Source organism: Pyrgilauda ruficollis, unplaced genomic scaffold (assembly GCF_017590135.1).
Source record: "Pyrgilauda ruficollis isolate IOZ18807 unplaced genomic scaffold, ASM1759013v1 scaffold131, whole genome shotgun sequence".
NCBI lineage: Eukaryota > Metazoa > Chordata > Aves > Passeriformes > Passeridae > Pyrgilauda > Pyrgilauda ruficollis.
This window is the reverse complement of record NW_024511544.1, coordinates 254,432-273,790: the sequence shown is the minus strand read 5'-3', so window position 1 is coordinate 273,790 and position 19,359 is coordinate 254,432. Positions and strand designations below refer to the sequence as shown.

Below are 19,359 nucleotides of genomic sequence, written 5' to 3'. Positions count from 1 at the left end.
GGATCTGAGTTACTGTGAAATAATGATTCCAGAAAGCCCCAGAACAGAACTGCTTCATCTTGAGTTCTAAACTAAAAAATTGTCATTAATACTATAATATTAATACTGAATTTTATAATTTATAATGGTTAATATTTTAAGTTTATAGCCAACAGCTTCCTTACCAAACTCCAGGCAGTCCTGGATGTCACTTTATATATTGGGGAAATCAAATTCTTTTCAGTGACGTAATTTTCCTTCTGAAATTGATAAACTCAACCCCCTTTACCACTCAAAAAGGAAATACCACAATCCATGACTCAGACAGAGGATTATCAGCTCAACTTTAGGTGATAATTAAAAAAGGGGACCTGAATCCTCCTGCCACCTTCCTCCCAGTTTTCTGAGAAAAGCCCCCCTACAACACAGCCCAGAATTCATGGAAATATTGAATTCTTTTCTAAATGTACTTTTCAAGGGAAAAAAAACCCAAACCCAAGATACCATTCTCTTCAGAACCCAGAAGGAATTTACTGAAAACACAATGGGGAAGCACTGTCTAAACCTGAACTAAGAGATGAATATTCCCCCTGCAGCCCTTTTATAACAATAAAAAAGACAGAATATTTGTGGGGAAAGAACACGATTTCATATTTTATTTAATGTCAAAATCATTAATGCACTTCAAAAAGAACTTAAATGTAACCTGCATAATGATACATTAATGGGAAATTCTACAAAGTCCTGACTTGGTTGCAGTTTCAAAAACCTACTGTATTTCCTAATAAGGTATCTGGCATGGCTTAGATTTTATAATGTGTCTGAAAACTAAAAGGAAGAAGTTTCTTTGATCTTATTTTCTGTTATTCTTCCTCTGTGTTATTAATATCCTAAGAATATGTCTGATGTGATTTGCTCCTACTTTTGTCAACCTGTCTATTTTGAAGTAAAATTTTTCCAATACCCCCATGGGAATTGCATTGCTTTGCCCAGGAAAGAACAAACATTTTCATGAAAAAGATTCTGCATTTCTGAGCTGCCTGTAACTCCTGTAAGTATCCCTCATCCCCAAAGCAGGGGCTGTTTGTATTCATATTTGTTAAAATAAGTGCTTAAATATGTGTTTAAATAAATAAAATAAATATATAGAAATAAATATATTTCTTTATAAATAAATATAAAATAATATCTATAATAAATAAATTAATTAAATATCTGAGTCTGCCAATAAACAGAATTCCAGCAGCTTTTGCTACTGTTCTTTGCCTGTGCAATAAATAAACATTTTAAAAACTGTGTGATGTGATTCTTCTTAATATTGGTGATCTTTGACCCACAGTGTCAGCAGGTGGCAAGTGACACTCACAGGGCCCCTGCCACTGTCCCAGCCTCTGCTCAAGGAAGATGGAAACTGGCCTTGCTATTTTTGACAAGAGATGTCCAAGAGTTCAAGTGACATCACTTGAGGACACCAATGGAGAGCGGAGCATCCAGGGCTAAGAGCAGCTCAGGAGAAAGCTATTTCTGTCCAGTTTCACAATTCTGCTATTTTTAACAGCTGCTCCTAACTAGTCATTTTTGGAGATGTGTTTGCAGCTGGAAAGAACCTACCAATGCTTGAGTGAAGCAGTAAAGCCCCTGAGGTTTGTATTTTACACAGAAGCCTTGTGGAGAGAGTGGCAATCTCAGCGAGCCCCAGCCACCTCTGCTCCCATGGATTTGGAATCCTCTGAAAGTCTGACTTTGAGATGACAGCTCACAGAGATCCCAGCTCACGGAAACTCACCTGCTGTCATTAAAAACCTGAGCTGCCATCCTGCCTTTGACAGCACTTGCTGCTTTCACTTGAGGAGAAAAGTGTATAATCAAGTTCTAACAGTGTTTCAAAAAGATTAATAATTATAGGGTTATGCAACATTAACAATAGGGGCACCAGCAAAGCAGCTGTGTTAAATTTTAACAGCATTAAAAAGAGGGGAAGAAAGAGATTGAGAAAATTTCAGTTCCCTTCTCTGTCATGTGTTCTTGTCATCGTCTTGGTTTTTGCTATATTTAAATTGCTGTAGGAATTTCTTCTTCAAGGAACCTAAGAGGGCAGCTAACACCAAATCCTTCAGTTTCATGTTGTGTTAAACATAAGAATATTCCACAAATCAAGCCAAAAATGTAGAGTTACTAGAAACTAGAAAACTAAAAACTAGAGTTACAATTTACTATGATTGATAACATTAATAGCTAATTTCTTGAATTTTTTTTCTCTACTGAAAAATATATGAACTAACTTCCTGAGAAGTGCTGTTTTGAATAATTATGTGTAAGTATATTTATTTAATCTAAATACATGTGCCATTCTCACACACAAACCACAAATCATACACTGCAATTTTGCCCACAGACTCTAGGATATTTGATAACTGGATTGGTTTATTTTTAAATCAGCAATTTATCTTCAATTGGGCCAGAATACCAACAGTTAACTTTGCAATAAATGATTATTGTCATAACCCCATTTTTTCTTTTTAGGAGATTCCTTTTCTAGGCAAGCAAGTTTGGTGTGAGGAACTAAAAGTCATTTCTGTGACTTTCTGTAACCCCTCAAGCAGGCGTGTGAACAGCCAAACATGTGGCTCTGATGTAGACTGAGGGTGAGCTCCTGGCACTTCTTACTGGTCTCAGTTTTCTTTAGTTGCCAAACCAAGCTCAGTAGTTACAAATTTCTCTATGCCAATGGTGGATCTCTTTAATACCCAGCTGTATTTAAAAAGAATTAGGTTAAAATATGATTGAGACAATCACCAAGAAGCAAATTGTGAAGGGACACCTGGATTCCACCCAGTGAGGGGGAGTGTAACAGAGCACTGGATATCAGGGTAAGACTCTCCTGATGCAGAACTGCCCCTGGAACTTTGGGATCAGCTGCAATCCCCGAGATCAGAAGGGGTATGTGCTCCCACACCCTTCCTGCCTTTGCTAGCAAAGTGAGAACATCTGCTTTAAACCTTCTCCCTGCACTCTGTACAAACTGAGCAGTGGCTCTGCAGCAGCTCTGGTGACTCTTCAGCAGCAGTGATGTGCCTGGCGTAGAGGGACATGACCAGGATGGAAATAAGCACAACAATGATTTAATTCCATCCACCCACCCAAACTGCCAGGGCTTGTGAACGCAGAGCCTGGTGTTGATCTCTCCCCTTCTCTTTCTGCTATCAGTACAGCATCACAAATTAGGCTAAACAGCAGAGTATTTGTGAAGCAGACAGGTGTTCACTGGGCTCCAAGCACTGTTGAGCTCATGGCACACCTTCCCTACACAAGGGAAGGGCTGCTGAAACCTCTGTGCCATGGTGTGCAGAACTAACACAACCAGAAACTGGTCTAATTCTGCTTTCTGCACTGCTTCTGGTGTAATCTGCTACTGGGCTTGGTTCATTTCAGAACTATGGATTATTTTTTACAGCTTTCTCTATGTGTGGACACTGAGTCAGACAAGATAATTTGCAGACAAACACTGGCTCCTTTGAACCTGGCTGTAAAATTTTCACCAGCACACTTAATTTACCTTTTGCAGGACAGCAATGGCAGCATCTGTTTTGAACAGTAGTGCTGGGCCTCCTGCTCAATATCTGACCATAACAACCCAAAATCTCCATCCAGAGCATGCAGGTACCACAGAACTCATCCTTCCTCAGACAACCCAAGGGAATCACTGCTCCAAAATCTGAGACTGGGGGAAAAGTGCCAACTATCGATCCTGACATCACAATAATACATGGAGTGAGCAATAAAAAGCTTCCTCCTGAGATCTCCATCTCAATGGAAGCAGAGAAAGCTGCCAATCCCACTGTGTTTGTCAGCTCCCCTGGATTATCAATGGGCCACGTGCTGTGAATCACAGCACTCAGGAGGATCTCAGATCCTGCCAGTTGTGTCTTGCTTTTACTATTTGTTCTGGGATGTTAAAACCACTATTGTAAGCAGTTCAAAAATACATGCTGGAAAATTGTTAATGCCCTAGTCATACAATGTCATTTTGAAGCTCCCTGGGAATTTAGATTTGCACAGCTTATTAGGATATGACCTTTCCCTTGATTTTTTTATTTTAAGATCAAGTTAAGATGAAATTTCCCCAGTGGGAGTTGCTGTGTTTCCTTCACAGATAAGGAAAAGAGCAATGGCAGCTCCGCATAGAGACAAATTCATACACTTCTGCAGCGTGGACAGCCCTGTGGGCTTGACAGACATCCAGTGCATTCCTAGAGGCTGAGAGGGAGTCAACCAAAAAAACCCCCAGCATTTAAAAAAAGGTATTTCCCTGAGTCTTTCACCTTTTTATTTTTAAATTTTTTTTTTCCCCCAGTGTCATCTGAGAGTAAACTGTGAGGAGTTTTAAGGCTTGAGAGCTTGCATGCAGAGCACCAGGGCAGCACTGGCTTTCTGGAACACATTGCTATTTCTGTGTGGAATATCTACCTCTACAGCACTGCGTTTTCCTCTTCACAATATAGATTCTGTCTCAGAAATTCACACACTTCCCTGGGATTTCATGAACCTGATCTAAAAGCAGGAGGTTGTAAAATTAATTCTCAATATTGGTGCTATGTGCAGATTACCAACTATCAATCACAGTGGTTACATACTTATTACATATTATGTTTGATAAACATTTTTAATAGTTTAAGATAGGGGTACTCCAACACTTCTTACTCTTTCTGCCTCTATGCCAATGAAACCAACAAAGACAATTAGTTAAATAACTAGAAGTTGAATGACGTTGCTTATATTTTAAAATTTTCAAATGCTCAAGATGGTAAAAACCAACAACTGTTAATAAGTTCTTATTTAGGAGAGAATAATTCTTTCACTAAAAGTAAAACCCGCTGGTCAATAAAGACACAACCAAAAAGAATGACATGTTTTGCTTTTTGGATATTCAGGGTGAAAGCTTTATGCATTGAACCTTTGCTAGGCAAACAATGTTTTTTGTCAGCCACAAGAAGAAAAGGAAGCGATGATGAAATAAAGTGAATTACTTTTTGTTACTTTTACTATCTTTGTTACTATTACTTCTTGTATAACTGGCTGGCTTAATAGTTTGGGGTGGACCAGTAGAAAGGGAGGGTTTGGAGGTCATGGCAATAACAAAACCAACAAAACCCCACAAAGACTCACAGGAGCCTCAAACCAACCCCGCCGCCTTTACGAGTTTCCGTGTCTGCAGCTCTCCAGCCCGGAAGGCTCAGGAGGAGCTCTCTGCACTTCCCTGCCCCAGCTGTGAGCAGGGGGATCTCCCCACCAGGGAAATTTGCATTTCCAGCAGCAGCCCTTCCTCCTTCCAGGGCTGACGCGAGGTACGGGTTGACTGCTCCCACATCAGGGAGCTGACAGCCTTCCCGTGGTGTCAGGCTCTAGGCAAGGCTTAATCTGCAATTGATCCCAGCCTAATCTGCCTCTCCTGGGCAAGTCCAAAGTCATTATCTGCATCACCAGCCCAAGAGCTCTGTGACACTCATGTGTCCAACAAGACAGCAAACAAATCCCCGCCGATAGCATTCACTGCCTATCGCTGGGAGTCCTCTGAGGTCACACAGCCCGAGCTCTCCTGCCAACAAATCCAGCACCACTCCAGAAAAATAATAATAATAATAATACTACAGCAGGAAAAAGGACGAGCTGAACAGCCCACGTTACAGGAAGGAATCTCATGGATAACATCATTCCTGCTCCAGCAGTGTTTGAGGAGTGATTCACAGGCTGGAGTACCTTTTTTACGGTGGTGACACAGGGCTGGTGCAGATGCACAGTGCAGGCACTAAAAGTTTATTTACAGAGGGCAGGACTGAACATTTCATGCGAGCACATTCAGGCCATGATAAAGAGCTTTGTCTCCCATTAGTAATTTAAAGGATTGTGATTTGCTACTCCCAACACACCTATAATTGAATTCCTCAGTCATAAAATCACTGGTGCCAAACAAGTGCTGATATCTTTTATCAAGCCTCTTTTTTCTTGTCATTTGTTAACATATTTCTTATGGAGCTTTTCTTCTTTTTATAGATACATTTGCTTTAGTTATAAATTAACCCTGGAATTTACTCTCCCAGAGGCCACAAACTGCTTTTTTATTCTCTTGGAAAAGTTTCAGGCTCTATGAATTGGTTTGACACAATTTTTGAATAACAGCTCATGGTTCAGATACAGAGGAAGGAAATTCAAAAGATGGACAAAGTAGTTGAGACTAAAGTGGAAATATTTAGATGCCTTTCTGGGCCTTCTGCTCTGGAGGCCATGATTGATTTACCAAAAGGGAAATGTTTCCCTTGGGATTTCTGGTGCTTCCAGTTCCCTGTAGTGAAATACTCAGATCCAGCCTCATTCTGAAGTGAGGAACTTCTTGGAAGCCCCAGATTTCAGTGGCTCCAGAAGCTGGCCAGCACATCCCAAAGGTATGCAGAATACTGCAAATTTTGGAATGCATTCTAATACGCTAATATTTGTTTAACAGATTGATTCATATAATGCCCATTAAAAAATAATTTTTCAGTTGACAATGCCATTGTAAAGAAAAAAAAGCTTATAATATTCACTCCTAGCGTGTCTTTGTTGGGCTCTTTCTCTTCATCCCAAGGGTTTTGGAAACTTGGCTTTTTTCAACTAGAACTGATTAAAAATGTAGAGGAGTTTGAACACAAAGGGCTGAAATAATTGTTGGTGTCACCATTGGAAGAGCAACAATTTGAGCTCAACTTGTGAAAAAAAAAATCAAAAAGTCCCAATGAAGAATTCCAAAAAGACATACCTATAGGAAACTAAGGGAATTGGTTCTACTGCTGAAAGAACTCTTTGGTTATGGGCAGAGCCACCCTTTTTAACATTAACAATAATTCCCACATTACCTCCTTTATTTCTCCATCTGTGTTGCTCTTAGTCCTATTACAAACCATTGAAGTTGGGAAATTTTGATTTGATATTAACACACCAGATATCCATTCTTATGGTTTATTTCCCATTTTAGCTCAGGTACATATGAAAATTTTGATTTGATATTAACATACCACATATCCATTCTTATGGTTTAATTCTCACTTCAGCTCAGGTTTTGCAGGGTGGATGGAGAAAATTTGAAAAACATGCCTTAAACGTTCAGAAAAGAGGAAAAGATCTCCCAGAACTCTGCATTTCTGGATGGCTCTTCCAGTTTGGAGTGGCTGTGGTTGTGCTGCTGCCTCAGCACATGTAAGGAGGAGATGGCTTCACAGCATCCCAGGATGGTTTGGGCTGGAAGGGACCTCAAAAATCAGCCAGTCCCACCCCAGCCATAGGCAGGGACCTTCCACTGTCCCAGGTGGATCCAATTCCTTCCCAATCTGGCCTTGGGCACTGCCAGGGATGGAGCAGACACAGCTTCCCTGTGCCAGGGCCTCCCCACTCTCTTAATTAGGAATTTCCCTCTAACATCCAACCTGAATCCCCCTTCTTTCAGTTTAGTGGGTTAAAAAAATGACAAGTTTTGTTTTAAAAAAATTCCTTTAAAAATTCCTCTTTAGTTAAGAATAACAAAAGGGCTTGAGGAGTGCTGAGGTATTTTTCCTATATAAATAAATGCTTTCCCCATCTCTAGATTCCCATATTCAAGAAAATGTCCTTACCAAGGGAAACATCTTCCCCCTCTCTATGCTGTTTTTCAGGTTGTCAGTCAATTATTTGAAGGGAAAATATTAAAATTTCTTCTGAAATTGTACTTCGAGTCTCTGAATTGCCCAATTTTTATCATGAAGTCAATGTCTCATTCTTTTGAAAAATCTTATGGCTTATTCTGTATTTCTTCTTGAATGCTTCACCTGTTTAATTACCCATACAAGGTTCTTGACATTTCTTTTTAAGTCTCAACAAAACACAGTAATTTCAGCTCCTTTAATTGAATCAGTGATCACAGAGCTGAAAGAATTTAACATTTAAATATTTATCAATGTTTAAGGCAAAAATGAAATTTAAAATAGTGCCAACACTGTCAAATATTTTAGCTCTCAAATTTTCAGGTGTTTAAATACACATTCATATTTTAGATTTTACACTTCTCTGTAAAATGCTTTCTATTTAATTACCACAAAATTAAAATTCCATGGTTTATTTGTTGACACAATTTGGGGCAAGTCAGCCAGTGTGGCTTGTTCCTGCTGTCCTTTGCAATCCCACTCAAGGCAGGAGATGGTGAGCAGAGCTTAGGCTGCCCTGAAGGACCAGAACAGGAATTAAAGCCAGGCCTAACCCCGTTCTCTCACACCTTGTGCACACATTTCAGAACTTTGTTTGCCCTCTGCGCTTTCACTGGAGCCAGGAGGAATTTTCAGAGCAAACAGTTTGTAATATATTCTTTACAGGTGAGTTACAATGTTGTCTCTGGCTCTTGGAACAGACAGTAGGACAATAAAAACTCAAATTATTTTTCAGAGCAGTGACTGTATCATATACAAGTATCGCACTAAGATCTGCTCAGGACAGATGAATAAATAGAGGAAGAATTTTGCCACAAACTCCAGTAACTTGTTTCAGCAGGGGTGAGAAAAAAAAATTGGAGTAATTTAAAAGATTCTGGACTTTATTTCTTTTATTTATTTACATGGCAGCCAAATAAACAGGCAACACAGGCTAAAATGACCTGCAGAGATTTTTCTTTTCATGAAACTCCATCCTCTACTTCGCCAAACACAATTTGTGTCTTGGGTGCCACGAGCTCCCTTAAAAAGATCTCCACATTAAAAATCACTCCTCTTTTAGAGCTAAAAATCTAGGAGTGGAACATTAAGCACAGATCATCTTGCTCTGAGGGCAGGAAGAAATTTAAAAGAAATGCTAACAGGTCTGGAAGGCGTTTCAGCTGATTCCATGTCAATAAACTGAAGGGCACCAGGGCTCCCACTCTGGCCATGCTTGTCCCTTCATCAAACTGGGGGGCAATTTGCAAATGGCCTCTTGCAAATGGTCCATGCCCCTGCTGGCTCCTAAATTATTCCAGGGCAGTGATGGAATGGCTCTTAATTAGCTGAGCTAGAACAGGAGCAGGGACAGCTCTAAGAATGCATCCATTGAACCTTCCATTCCTCACCTGTGCCCAAAATCAGCTCTCTCTGATTTGCTGGTAGGTCCAAGCCTTTGTGTCCAGTAAGACTGGGGAACATCATTGCTTTGGGGTTTGTTTGGTTCTCCTCAAATGCACTCAGTTGTTTCAATGTGAACCAGCTTTTCTCCTACCTGTGGTCCCAGTTTCTGCTGGGCGTACCTGTGGCGGGTTCACACCACTCTGGAGGTTCAGCCCCAGTGTGAACATGAACAGGACTCCTAAATCTCACCAGAGATGCTTTTCTCTTGTACACCCTTGTACTGAGCACTAATAAAGGCACTGACATATTTTTTCCCAAATTTGCAGTTCATTTCAGTGAAATATCTGTGCAGAAACCTCTGTACAGATGGAAAATTCTAAAATACAAGTTCCATTCTTGATAACGATCACATTCCTGTAGTTGCCATCCAACAGAGGCATTTACCCATCCATCTTCATGTCTCATAAAATCACAGGAGATATTTTGCTGCTTCAAGGCTCCACAATAATGGTAATACTGCAGCGAACTGGAAAGCAGTTTTAAGTATTCATATTTATAATTATTCATATTTATAATTATTAATATTATTATTATTATATCTCCTACTCTGGGAATAGTGAATTACATACTAGCACATCAAAATCGCCTACAGCTTTTAGGATAACCCACATTGTCCATGGATGTAGAGGAAAAGTCCCTTTTCACCAGATTTGCTGCTCAGCACCAAAGGAAATAAGGGAACCTGTTCTGAAGAATGGCTTTTAGAAGATGAAAGGAGGAAAATCCCATGGGCTCTGTCAGTAACTCTTCCCACTGCCACCCTTCCCTCTGCAGCATATTTCCCATTTTTCTTCTCTGATTTAATTTCAGGAATTCTTACTCAGAGGATGTTTTCCTCTGTTTAAATGACAGAGGAAGAAGACAGCAGTGCTATTTAGCACTTAGCCTACATTGTCTTTATTTCATTTATTTCATTTCCATATTCATAGCTAAATGAGTGCTCTATCACTCTGGCTGTTTTGAACTCCAGAGAATCCCTTTATTTCACAGAGTAACTGCCAGGTATAATTACTACATTCATCAGCCTTTCCTGGAGTAATTGTCAGGAAAGTGGCAACCATGCCTGCATCAATTCCTTCTTCCTCCTTGCTTTTTCCTGCTTGCCTTCCAGGACAATTAAAGGCTCTCTCTACTTTCTCTTCCTTTGTTCACCTCAACCCTTTTCCTCCCTTTATTCCTCCCTTCACAACTTTGGGGAGGAAAGGGAGAGACAATCCTGCTGTTTTCACACCTAGCAATTTGTTGTGGGTTTGTTGTTTTTAAATTTAAATTAATTTTTTTAATTTAAAAAAAATTAGAAAAATGTTGATTTTTTTTTTTTTAAAATTCAAATTAAAACTCTGCCATTCTGTGGAGATGTCCAGTCACCAGTGCCAACACAAGAGTCGCCCTCGTGTCTAAGGGTCAAGCTGGAGCAGAAACTCAAAATTGCCACATGGTTTTTATGCTGTGCCTTCCTGTTCTTGGGGAGGGAGGAGACAGGAATCTGCTGCCCAGCCTGCGTCAGAGGCACGCTCAGGACAGAAAATTGGGGCTATGGACGAGTTATTGTTATTCTAAACTCACCTCGGGCTGCAGCAGCACTCCCTGCCTGCCCTGCTGTCCCCAGTGACAGGAAAGCTGTCACTTGTTGTTAGCAGATCAGACAGTTCCTGTTCTCAGAGGAGTCGTAAGTAAGGCTAGATTTAAAAAACAGAGCAAACTTGGGCAGAAAAAGAACAATGAGCAACGATGCCAAAATACAGTGAAAGACCACGTTATGGCATTGTCAGCATATCTTAAACCAAGAAAAGCTGAAAATCTCATAAGAGACCAGAGAGAAGAATTCAAAATCAAGAAGGTTCCAACAATAAACTTTAGGCTTTGAGAAAGAAATTCAAACATCTGTATTTTTTTAAAGAATTCTCCTGTTTTTTAATACTTTTCATTGGCAAAAATAAAAAGGGCTAAATAAATACAGAAACCCAGCAGGCATAGCTAATCTGCCCACTGCCTTCCTTTGAAATTTCCTTTAATTAATTAATTAATTAATTAATTTCCTTTCCTGATATTCACTGTGGACAGCTTCTTCCCATTTTCCCAACTCCCTACTCTGCTGGGCCTCCAAAGTCCCACACTGGCCTTCGATCCCTGCCCTAATCCACCACTGCAATTAATCTAATCACACTGCACACCAGTAGCCTCCATTAAGATTAAAGATAATCTTGCTATTTCACAAGATTAAAAAAGCCAGAGCCAATCTTAACATCACACATTACTCCACCTATTCTGCATAAATTCTGTTTTATGAATATTAGAAAAGAGGAGGGCACTGGTAATATTGTTATCTTGTAAAAGCAGAATTGAGAAAATACACAGCAGTTTTCTGGGCTTTTGTCTGATCTCTCACCTACTCGAAATTGGCACCAAAATGAAGAATGGCAAGAAGTGCACATGACTTCCACATCCTCAGTGTTACATCATAAAGGATGAAACAGCAGATTGTGTACAGCTCACAGTGTACAGCACAGCTGCTGTGCTGTGTGCAACTCTTCCCTTGCATCAAAAAGGCCCTTCTCAACAAAACTGTGACTCATGAAAAAATTGACAGATACCAATGAAAACAGTGATAGGCTCATTTCATAATGGGACCTGCTACTGTGGACTCCGACATTCCCCTGCTAAGTGGGTTTTTTAGTATATAAATGAACCATGTAGATCTTTAATATTCTATTTCTGGATTACGATTTTCATTGCCAAAATTTTTTCAAGAAGACATCTACAAGAAAATGTCTCTGCTGTAGGAAAGGTGGGTTCTTGATCTGAAGGGTTTCCCAGTACTTCAAGCACTGTCAAGAATTCCTGCCCACGCCAGCTGTGCTGTAATCACTATTTCTTAATAAATCAGTAATCCTGATCTAAGAAAATAATTCCTCAAATGTCATTACCTGTGTCAGAATGCAGCTTGCATAACCTGATGTGTTACCCTGTCTGAAAACCTGGAGCAGTGCAAGGATTTCAAGTGTGGGTTTCATCCAAGGGGCTGGATCCCTGCACAAAGCCCGACCCTAAAGTAGATTTTGGGGACATAAATATCCTGGTGAAGTTGGCCACACGAGGGTCAGAGAACAAAATCTGGGCAGTGCCCAAAGGAAGCTGTGCAAGAAACCCTCTTGAGTTTCCTGTTCATCATGGCCTAATGTTCTTTGCTGTGTCACAAAAACAATTCAGCAGTTTGAGACAACTGGCAAGCTCACATCACAAATATTGCTCCAAAAGCTGGCAAAGCAGAGCTGGAATTTGCTTCCAGTAGCATTTATGAAATATAATAATAATGCTAATAACAGCAACAACAATAATAACCCAAAGAAGCAAGGTAGGAACTAATAATTGAGCTTCCATCAGATTTAAAAAAATTATTTTGCCTTGCCTTACTAATGAAAAATACATTGAAACCATTGGTAAAAAACCCTGAGCTTTTCAATGGAATTCTTGAATATTTGTTTTTTCCTATTTTAAATTCAAGACCTGAAAATTTTGTAGCACCTATTTGGAAACTTGTTTTCTGTAGTCAAATGAACAACTCCTATTTAGATGAGATCTTCACTAAAGCATCCAGGCCAATTCAGCAAATCTGGCAATAGCTGTAAAGTAAATGCAAAAACATCTAAACCAAATGCAGGAAAAGAAACCTTTTAAAAGGTGCTTATTTTATTCAGAGAGCTGATTTAATGTGAAACCCTTTTATTTTAAATAAAGCTTAAAGTTTCATCTTGTTTATCATCTCAAACCAGCTTCAGCAACAGCTGGAAATTCTGAAAGTGAAAGCACACTTTTAGAACTTTTGTTTTCACATTCTCTAATCCTGTTCTAGGCAAAACCCAAAAAGTCTGCACTTCCATATGAGTACCCCCAAATATGCACCCATTTGTAAAACTCAATTTATATTGCCAATACCATGGGATATTTAAAAGAAATAAAACACTTGCTTGTGTTTCTTAGCATTCCCAATAATTTCAAACTTTAAACATGTTATCATGCCTTGATGTACAAACAAGGCATCTCAGAAATGCAGTTTAAGTGCAAATGTTGGCATCTGGGAGTGACAGCAGGGAAGAAAAACATGAAACCCTTGCAGAACTTTAGTGACTCCATGAAATAAATCCATCCCCTGTCACTGGTTAACTTCAGGGGGACCGCAGCATTGCATCATTAAGTCAGTACAAGAACTTTGTTTTAGACATAATAACTGCTAGAAAGCAAATAAATAATTTTTTTCCTAATCCTGAAGGGAATGAGACCCTCTGCTACAGCCTCTTCAAAATTTCTCCCTGAATATGGTCCCGAATAAGTTTAGAGAATACAGATAAACTCTGAGCAAATAAAGCAACCTTTTGCCCTCATGTACTTCTGTACTTGCTTATCTATAGATTTCTCTGGGTGTAACTGAAAATAAAATTTGGGTTTCTTGTTTTTTTACATTCATAGGTAGGATTCAAAATCAATCTAGCAATGTACCACATAATAACATGCTTCCATGAAGCTTAAAAACTGAGATTCAGCATAAAATTCTGTAGTTGAAATACCACTGTAGGGAACAGCAACTCCAAGGAAAACACATTTGAGATGGAAGGATAAACTCTCAGTTTTATTTACTGTAGACATAAAAAGTCAGGTCCTAAACCTATCATGAGGAAATATGTACATTATGAAAGGCAGTAAATAGAAGTGGCTGCATTTTTCCACAAGCCCCCATATTAGATAGCACCACAAAGCACCAGGTCCAGGTAGTAAAACCTGTTTTTCTGACCACCCCTACTAGAAGATCTTGGTGTGAGTGTTAAAGCCTGTAATTAACATTTTTCTTTCCATAGTTCCTTTTTTTGGTGGAACAATCTGAGTCTTTTGGTAGTCTGACATCTCTCTCCCAGCACCACGGGAGAGCACTTAGCTCACAGCAATATTCAAATACTCCCCTCGCACAGGGAGTGAAAATGTTCCTCAGTCTGTTTGTACACAGATGGCACCTGAGTTCAAAGCCTCTCAAACTTCACAATTGCTGCTACACGGCCACAAATACTAACAGCAGTTACACAACCTCTCTGTTCAATAAATCTAAACAAACACACAAGTACTATGGACTTCTCATGCAATATTATAACATAAAAAATCCCATTTTATGCAACGCGGTGTAATCATGTATTGTGTAAAAAGTTTAAGACGAGATCATAATTCTGGGCAGGACTGCTCTGTGCAAATATAAAATTCTCTGCAAAGTAAATGCTGAAACTCAGAGGGAAACACAAGATGCAATCAGAAAACTTCCACTGCTCTGCCTTATCCTAGAAATATTCCATACAGCTGAAAGTATGACTGATGCAAATCACATATTTCGGATTTTATACACACAGGTGAGTTAGAAGATTTGGAGCTGGAGGTCTATAAAAAATTACAGGATTCTGGCAAAAGGGAATCTAAAATATGTCACAATCTGATCTGTGATAAAGAGGAAAGACATCAATCCCCATGGAGCTCATGAAATTCCAGCAGCCCGTAAAGCAGCACGAAGTAGACTATTTTATAATGGCATAATAATAGCTGTGAGAAGACCAAAAGTAGAATCCATGCCTAATTTGAAGTCTAGAATAAACTAACACCAACTGCACCAAAATGTTGGCGTTTCATTTGGAGCTGAAATATGTTAAGAAATTGGTCACATAAAAGGCAGCTGAATATACTCCTCCTGTTACACTGGCATTTCTCACAAGTTTAAAAAAAAAAAAAAAAGAAGAGCTTAAGCTATAATACATACTCATGGTTATTTAATTTCAGGCATTTAGTCTCACAGAGCAAGCAGCAATTCCTTTAGAGCCGGAGCCTCAATTTTGAGCATGCTAAACCCACAGCCACGCAGGAATCCAGCAGTAATTGCAAGGGAGCAAACTGTACAGAGGACTAAACTTTTATCACTGCAAACCTGATCCTACTGAGAGAGCACATCCACCACTGACCTCAAGGAAGCTGGCATTTTGATTTATTTTTTAGATTCTATGCATCTTCCCTGAAACCAAGAAGTTCCTTTGCTAGCGTGGAGTGTTCTGTGCATTTTCTGTTGGGATATTTCCTAATATTTATTACCCTGCGTTATCAGAAATTACACAGGGCCTTTCAGCACTGCTGAGATTAGCAGGAAGCCATTCCCAACACAGGGTTAATCCCTTCCCTACACACACACACATCCCCTATAAGCATGTCCAGAACCCCACACGGATGTTCACCCACGCAGTGCTGGACGTACATCCCCAGCGCTGCGGCAGCTTTGTGTTTTGTAAATTGCTAATTATCAACCAGCAGAGTAGACTTTGGGATTCAGAGACTTGAATTCATAGACTTTGTCCTGAATGTGCAGCCTGCATGGCATGGAGGAGATCTGCTTAGTCATGAGGAAAGGGGGTGGCTTATGCAAGTCCACAGAGCATCTCCTGCTAGTCCATTCCAGAAATTCACAGCCCGGCTCTGGAGCTGGCTCCTTCTCCTCCCCTGTCTAAGGGGGATATTCTCCTGTTTCCAGGGGAAGCTTAAAAACTGCCCAGTAAAGAAGGAGGATACTGCTTAGAAGTTGAGATGTTTTTTTTTTGCTGCAAATTTGGAGCTTTATTACACAAATCCCTAACTTTTTCTGTCATAATGCTGATTAGAATCTATTACCATTGTCAGCATCATTTGCTCTTGTAAGCACAAATGGACACACCAAAATTTTAAATTTCATTTTTTGCCTCAGTCTCCTTCCTGCATTGTTTCTCCATTGCAAATGGGGAACTCTTTGCATTCTCATGTCCCAGATCACACAGTATTGAGGACAGGGGCAATTATTTCATTTGAGTAAGAAGATGGCCCCAGTCTTGACAAGGCTGCTCGGTACTACTGCAACACAGGTAATTAAAAATATCTATATTTCATGTATCACGAATTTTAATTGGGGAATGATGTCATTGTTTAGTTCAGTTCTATAGAGTGGTTATGAGAGGGCAAGCAGGCCAAATAATATAATGGAAGGTGTGGGTGGAGTGGGAGAAAAATGTGAACATCATCAAATTGACTTCAGTTCTGCGAAAGTTTCCGGATAGGAAGACTGCAGAATAGGCCTTGCTTTATTTTTTTTCCCCCCCTCTAAATTTAAAGGGCAAAACTCCTTGACAGATTTACTATGATTAGCCCTGCAGTGTGAGAAGAGCTGACAACTTTGTAGCAGGAGGAAGAGGGAAGTGCATGCTGCAGCAGAAGAGCTGATGCTGAAGTAGAAACTTAAATGTTTCCTATGGTTGCCACATTTATTTTCTCCTTCCTATTTCCTTATACCTGCAAGACCTGGGAGTATCCCAAGCCCACTCACCACAGGGCTGAGTACCAGGGTGATAATTTGCTTAGCACCAGCATTTTCTATGTTGTCCCTGGAACCTGAAAGCAGCACCACTGGAAAAAGGCGGACTACCCTACATTTAAAACAAAGCACAACTGGGAAAACTCCCTGGGCTCTTCCCTTTGTGGAAAATAAAAAGTGGACGGGGGAAGAGACAAAAGAAATAGAAAAGGCTTATCATTTAATGTAGGAATCAACTGATGTTTCCTATTCCTGAGACTCCCAAGACAAATCTCACGGCTTTTCCATTTTTCATCCTGCCTTGGAAAAACCTCCACAGGGAAAGACGGGGGCAAGGAGGAGATTTTTTTCCCCAAGTAGTCTGTAAATGAAGTCCTTTAAATTGACCTGTTATTGGGAACCCCCAAATTCTGTCTGTGGCCTGAGGAGTATGGACTTGAGCACATCAATGTTCTCTTGCTTTGGATTGTCTCTACCTCTTCCTCTTGTTAGTTCACAAAAAGTGAACTGACACACAAAGAACACTTGGCATAAAGTACCTGAAAACTAGATCCTGCTGTTAAAAAACAAGACACCATTATGGAAATACAGAGTGAAACAACTAGCACTTATCACCCGATATCATGCTGGATTTAACAAACCTATTAGTGATTAAAAAATGAAACTAGTGGCAATAACTAATGGAAAGTATTGTATCCATGACTTCAAAAGACTCATGGAGAATTTGTAATTGTAGGATGATTCCTCTTGAGTAACTGCACTGGAAACTTTTACTGCGTGACAGAGAAGGACATGGGAATAATCCTCGTGAAAAAGCTTGTAAAAGAAACTCAGATTCTGAATATCAAACAGGCACAATTAGTGATTCACAATTAGGCTACTAAAAAGGGCTAGGAAAGATATTCAACTCCACTCTGAGCAGATCACACTAAGAAAAAAAGGGCCTGAAGAGGGCCTCACCAATCAAGGTGAAAAAAAGCATTAAGTTCACTTTTCATTATTTGGTCCAGCTTTGTACAAGACAGAGTTTTCATTCCACTTTTTTTTTTTTTTTTTTTTTTTTTTTTTTTTTTGTTTTGTTTTTACAATAAAATCGTTTTCAAAATTCAATTTATTAGCCATTGCTATAAGGAGGAAATTACACTAAAAGTAATTGAAACAGTGCCTAAATGTATTTTATTGACTTGGAAATGGACTTATGGTTATTTAAAAAAGTCCACAAAAGAGTCAGATTCAGAAGCACTGTTGATAAGGGGTGCATTTATCAGTCCCACAAGGAAGGTTAAGAGGCATTGCTTCGATATCCTTCAATTAAATTCTAATATTTCACCGCCTTCATTTCAAATTCGTTACATGAAACACAAATTCGTATCAGGAAAACTATTAATGAATATTAATTGTATTAATTGTATATTCCGTATTATAATTGAATGCTGATGTTAAATACAGTGTATTATTCAGGAATTTGGCATTTCTAAGAAACACAGACCATCTTAAGGCTGTTTAGAAGTACAAAATCTCTGAACCCCCACAAGTTAGAGAGATATTTTACAAAACTGATGCCTAAAATCATTCAAACTCAAAAGCTGTCTGTGTAAAAATACCTTTATATATTATATTTCTGATTGGTTATCATTCAAAGTCAGTGCCAACTATTTTTTTTTCAGCTCTCTCTCCCCTTGACAAGCCCATGCTTATATTGTGCCACATGCCTTAACACACTGCTAGGAGTGATTTCTTGTAATCTCATAATTAAATCTCTGAGCAATTTTTGCAGCAATTTTTTTTTGTGACAGCCAAAGTGAATAATGATGTCAAGCACATCACTTGATGCACCAAATTCTGATATTAACGAGAGCACACCATGTGAAACTTCTTTTCAAAGGAGAGCGCTCAGTATCATATGTCACAATTGCTGGGTGTACACTGGGAATTTTTGGTTAACTAGTAACAAATCATAGTAACCTTTTAAAAGGTAAATTACTTATTAAATGATAGACTAATTGCTACCAGAAAATAGATATTTTTAAATGGAACATTATAACAGTGTTCTACAGCAAAAGCTTGCTCACAGATGGGGCAGCAAGTCACAAATACAAATCCAAATCCCAGGTTATTTCAAGGAGAATTTCAACTGATCCATCTGATTTAAAGGAACTTAAACTCCACAGGACATGCAGAAATTGATAATTCCCTGAGCTTTTGATCACAATAAATACCAGCCTTACATCACTGATATTAATAAACGCATCCCTGTTAAGTCAGCATAGTATTGTCGTGTGTACACAGGGCCACAAAGTTACAACACCACAGGAACTTGCACTCTCTAGCTGCAGAATACCCTGGGGAGAAATGACACCAGGAAGATTACAAAACGCTCCTGCGAACCTGAGGCATGCCATCAAGACACAATATATTTCAACATAGCATCTCAGTTGTTGCAGGCTGTGAGAGGCTCCCCGACTTTCTGCGATTGGGAAATTGAAGAGGAAAAAAAAAAAAAAAGAAAAAAAAAGAGTAGTTCATTCATTACTAGAGCAGCCAGGTGAGCCCAGCACTGCCCTGGCGGTGCTTCCCCCACGGGCGGCAGGGATGGACGGCGCGCAGCGGATCCATCCATCCATCCATCCATCCGTGCTCCCCATCACCTCCTCCACCCCAGCGGGGCGGGACATCGCCCCTGCGGCCCCGAGCATCCCCCGCTGCCGGTGTGCCGGGCCCCGCTGCAGCACCATGGACACAGCGCCCGGGCTGCCCCGGCCGGAGCGCCGGCACCGCACCTGGAGCGCGGCCGGGGCGCTCCGGGCACCGCATCCCGCCCGCGGCTCCGCGGCTCCGCTCCGCCGGGCCCGCCAGCGCTCCGCT

At 40.0% G+C, this 19,359-nt stretch overlaps 1 protein-coding gene across 1 annotated transcript in view; it reads right to left on the bottom strand.

The window, feature by feature from the left end:
- Positions 1 to 19,359, bottom strand: part of PPARG (peroxisome proliferator activated receptor gamma) — a 51,463-nt gene that overhangs the window by 31,733 nt on the left and 371 nt on the right. The gene's annotated exons all lie outside the window — the stretch shown is intronic.